General features: G+C 35.2%; 1 long non-coding RNA gene across 1 annotated transcript; it reads right to left on the bottom strand.

The window, feature by feature from the left end:
* Nucleotides 1–3,256: 3,256 nt before the first annotated feature.
* On the bottom strand, nt 3,257–4,529 carry LOC311098007. The gene is made up of 2 exons (XR_014609357.1): nt 4,476–4,529; nt 3,257–3,480 (listed from the first exon to the last, which is right to left on the bottom strand). It is a non-coding gene; the product is annotated as an uncharacterized lncRNA (long non-coding RNA).
* Nucleotides 4,530–5,188: the final 659 nt, after the last annotated feature.

The following is a 5,188-nucleotide window of genomic DNA, read 5'->3' as shown; positions in this document are numbered from 1 at the left end:
TATTTACACAGTCATGGGTAGATTACTTACAAATTGTAGTCCGTTTCTGATTACAAATTACAAGACAAAAATGTAGTTAATAACACTCTATTACATATTATAGGTAATATAATCTGACTACTTTTTTAAAATTACTTTTGACCTAACTCTGATATAAAAACCTAACCCCTTGCTAAATTTTACTCAAGTACAAGTAAAAGTACTACAGTCAGATGTCTACTTAAGTAAAAGTACTAAAGTACTTGTTTTTAAAAGTACTTGAGTATCAAGAGTACAAGAGTACATTTTCTAAATATTGCATTACTATTGCCACAGTGTTTACATTGGTAAACACAGCAAACACTTGAAGCGAAAACTATCATTAACTTGTTAGTCTGGCGAGGTGGGGCCACGGCTTGGCACATTCCCGGGATGCAATATTTTTTTTCCCAGGATGGTAGGGGAAGAGTCATGAATATTCATTAGGGAAGTCATCCCTGATTGGTCTTATGACCTCCATAACCCCGCCCCTAAACCTACCCGTCACTAGGGTTAACATTTGAGAGGGTTTCCGAGATGTTTCTTTTTTCCTTTTTTTTTTTTTTTTTTGAAGAAGTAACGGGTACTCACAGTTAGGGATAGAAATGTAGTGGAGTAAAGAATACAATATTTGCCTCTCAAATGTACTTGAGTAAAGTCATGAGTACTCCCCAAAAATGATACTCGAGTAAAGTACAGATCCCTCAAAATTGTACTTAAGTACTGTACTCAAGTAAATGTACTCAGTTACTGTCCGGCTCTGGATAATTGACAAGAGCAAACCCAGGGGTAGGTCTTCACCTAGGGACAGAGAGGCTATTCATTTGCTGACGGAGGACCTTAGTCTAGTAGACATCTGGAGATTAGTTAATCCTAGTTCAAGGGAATATACATTTTATTCTAATTGTCATAAAACGTATTCAAGGATAGATTTTGTCTTAATATCAAAGTCTTTGGTAGATGCAGTTGTAGGTTGTGAGATTGGTAGCATTGCCATTAGTGATCATGCCACAGTAGAGTTGCAAATCGATTTGAACACGGATAAAACAAAGAGGGGTCGCTGGAGGCTCAATACTATGTTGCTGCAAAATAAAATGTTCAGTGAGGAGTTAACAAAGGATCTGAATTTTTTCTTTGAAATCAATATGGGTTCCACAGATAAAGTAGCCACAGTTTGGGAAGCGTCCGAAGCATATATAAGAGGAAAGATAATGGCATATGCGACAAAAGTTTAAAAAAAGTAATTTAGAAAGAGAAAAAACTTTGGAAAAAGGAATACGTGAATTGGAGAAGGATTTGGCGAGACAATATTCAAATGATAAATATCAGACTATTTGTAAATTAAAATATCAGTTAAATGATGTTTATAATAAAAAGGCTGAATATGCCTTGTTTAGGCTTAGAACAAAGTTTTATGAAGGTGGTGAAAAGAATGGTAGATTATTAGCGAGACAATTGAAGCAGCAAGATAACCTAAACAACATATCAATGATTAAAAAAGATAACCAAGTGGTAACCTCATCAAAGGAAATAAACTCAATTTTCAAATCATTCAATCAAGATTTGTATACTTCTGCAGGTCTACAATTACCAACTCTTTCTAGTGAACAAAAAACAAGGCTGGATGCACCTATAACGGAAGAAGAGGTCAGAGCTGCTATTTCATCAATGAAAAATGGGAAGTCGCCAGGTTTGGATGGCTTCCCGATTGAATATTATAAGAAATATATTGATATTCTGGCTCCAGTTTTGCATAAAGTTTATCTTGAGGCACTAGAAATAGGCTCCTTACCGGGTACATTTAATGATGCACTAATCTCCCTTATTCCTAAAAAGGATAGGGATATTTCAGATCCAGCGAATTACCGACCAGTAAGCCTTTTAGGAGTTGATTGTAAGATTCTGACAAAGGTTTTACCCTCCCGTCTGCATAAGATACTGCCAGATATTATCAATGGTGATCAAGTTGGTTTTATTAAGAATAGGTGTTCGGGTGATAACATGAGAAGACTTATTCATATTATACACAAAAGTAAATCTAGTCTAGACCCGGTGGCGGCCTTCTCGCTTGATGCGGAGAAGGCCTTTGACCGGGTAGAATGGGGCTTTCTTATGGCAGCCCTTTTAAGGTTCGGGATCGGGCCTGGATTTTGTAGCTGGGTGAAAACTATATATTCCAGTCCGAGGGCAGCAGTTTTAACAAATGGATTACCCAGATAGCATGTAACCATTGAAACAATGTTGAGTCAGTGTTGATGCGTCAACGCTGATTACATTGAAATGACGTTAGAAAGTGATGTTGTTTTACCATCACTCTTGCACCCTCAGTTAATATTGAAATAATGTTCAGATTTCAACCACAAATCAATAGTGTTAATATTGCTTCAACATTAAAAAGTGATGTTGTTTCAACATAACTTTTGCACCCTCGGTTAATATTGAAATAATGTTCAGATTTCAATCACAAATCAATGGTGTTAATATTGCTTCAACAATACAAAGTGATGTTGTTTCAATGTCACTTTTGCACCCTCGGTTAATATTGAAATAATGTTCAGATTTCAATCACAAATCAATGGTGTTAATATTGCTTCAACATTACAAAGTGATGTTGTTTTTGCATCACTCTTGCACCCTCAGTTAATGCTGAAGCAATGTTGAGATTTCAACCAAAAATCAACAGTAATAGTATTGATTCAACATTACAAAGTGATTTTTTATCAACATCACTTTTGCACCCTCAGTTAATGTTGAAACTGTTGAACAAAAAATCAATAGTAATGCTACTGAATCAACATTACACTATGATTGATTCTACATCACCGATGCTGAATCAATACTGAAATTAACACAAATAATCAATGGTAATATTGAATCAACGTTACACTAAGATGTTGAATCTGCATCACTGCTATTGAATCAACACTGAAATTAACTAAAATAAATCGATGGTAATATTGTTGAATCAACGTTACACTATGATGTTGAATCTACACTGAAATTAACAGAAATAATCTTTGGTAATATGGTTTGATCAATGTTACAATGTGATGTTGATTCTGTTGAAACACAGAAAATACAACTGAAAAGGAATGTCAACCAATGTTGCCATCTGATGTACTAAGTTAATGTTGAAACAACATTAATATTTCAACTACACTTCAATGATGCGTCAACAAATTCCTGACCAAAAATTTGGCAAAAACCTTTTAAAATATAAATGACACATTTCCAGCAGTTGAGTTAATTTATTTTATTCAATCAATCAATGACAAAAATATATTAAAAGATCATTCTTTAAACAAGAAAGGGGGAGAAATAGGACAAAAGCATTTCAACCTTTAAAAATAAAATTGGCTTCAGAAGTCTGATGTCATAACTACAGGTGGTCCAACGGTTCAGGTTTTTAAAAATCTGTCATACATCAGACTACTGCCTCTTTTCCTCTGGGTTCTCTGAAATCTGAAAAAGAAAGCATGATGTTACTCGAGAACAAGTCAATTCAGTTGCCACATTCAAGAATGTTAATATACTAAACACAATACGATTCACTTTTTAAAAAAAGTTGCTGAACACAAAATATTCTAACTATGATTAAAGTATTGTTAAATTCTGAGTATTTCATTTATTTTTCTAAAATCTATTAATGCTTCAATATCAAAAGAAATCACTATGGCAGGGGTGTCCGATTTTATCTCCAGCCCTAATTAAACACACCCGAGGCAGCTAATCAAGCTAATCAAGGTCATTAGGATCAATGAACACTTCCATGCAGGTGTTGGAGCTAAACTCATGACTTCATGAAGAGGAACAAACACTTATGAGCTATAGCCATTAACTATATCTCAGTTCATTTTCTGTGAAACTACATAGCGTTCAAGTAACAAGTTTATCTTGTAAAATAAAAGAACTTAGGTTTTTTCAATGAAAATTTCTTTAAAGGGATGGTTCAGCCCGAAATGAAAAATCTGTCATCATTTACTCACTCTCAAGTTGTTCCAAACCTGTATGAGTTTCTTTCTTCTGTTGAACACAAAAGAAGATATTTTAAAGAATGTTGGTAACCAGAAAGTTGACGGTGGCCATTGATTTCCATAGTAGAAAAGAAATACCATGGAAGTCAATGGCTACCATCAGCTGTCTGGATGCCAACATTCTTCACTCTATCTTCTTTTGTGTGCAGCAGAAGAAAGAAATTCATACAGGTTTGGAACAACTTGAGGGTGAGTAAATGATGACAGAATTTTCATTTCGGGCTGAACTATCCCTTTAAAGTTGCAGATTCACCTTATGTAGACCTTAATCTCTTTAAATATAACAAAATAGCCATGTCAGTCACTTTCTTAATAAACACAAGATGTTTTTTGTTATTGTGTTTCAGTGGAATCAAGCTAAACTGATTGGAAATCAGTTACATTTCTCAAATTTAATACAGATTCAGGAATATGAATGATTACCTGATTAAGCAGTGATAAGGCACAGGATATCATCAAGTCCCAGGTCAGGTGATTATGCTGTCGACAACAACTCGGTGTATAATCAATTTCAGCATTATCTGGAGGGGGGTGCTTTTTTTATTTTATTGTCCATCTTCGTCAGCCTTCATTCCTACTAAAGAAGCAATGTGCTCTGCATGCAAACACTGATGGATGCAAGACATGGGCTATGTTTGCAGTGTAACTTTCTTGCTTATGTTCATGTCTCCTGCACTTCAAGAAATGTGTTAAATGACGTTAGAACTTTATTCAGGAAATTCGTAATAAACTTTACTAAAGCAATGTGCATTTTTTAAGTATGTAGATGCACCATTGTTTGAAACTGTGCTAGAGAAGTCATGTAAGTATGTCAGGTGCTTCAACAAACAAGACTTCTGTATTAGGATGCACCTATGTTTTCTCTCTAATGAGGAAGTGTTACACTACTGAGAAGTGCGCATGCAAAACCAAAATGGGCGTTTACCAATCAGTGGCCAATTTCAAACTACAATAAATGTTTTTCAACCATTTTTCAACAGACTTGCTAAACCACCCCACCCCTAAACCAAGCCCCCAATGGATTAGAGCAAATCAGGTAAAGCGGTTGAAAATGCCCATTGTGGTTTGAAAACGCCCCACTGATAGAGAAACACCCACTAGTGTTCTGCAGAGATACATGCCTGAATGATCTTGTG

The sequence above is a fragment of the Abramis brama genome, assembly GCF_963993115.1.
Source record: "Abramis brama genome assembly, chromosome: 15".
Classification (NCBI taxonomy): Eukaryota; Metazoa; Chordata; class Actinopteri; order Cypriniformes; family Leuciscidae; genus Abramis; species Abramis brama.
The sequence above is the reverse complement of the archived record's forward strand: the minus strand, read 5'-3'. Positions and strand labels throughout refer to the sequence as shown.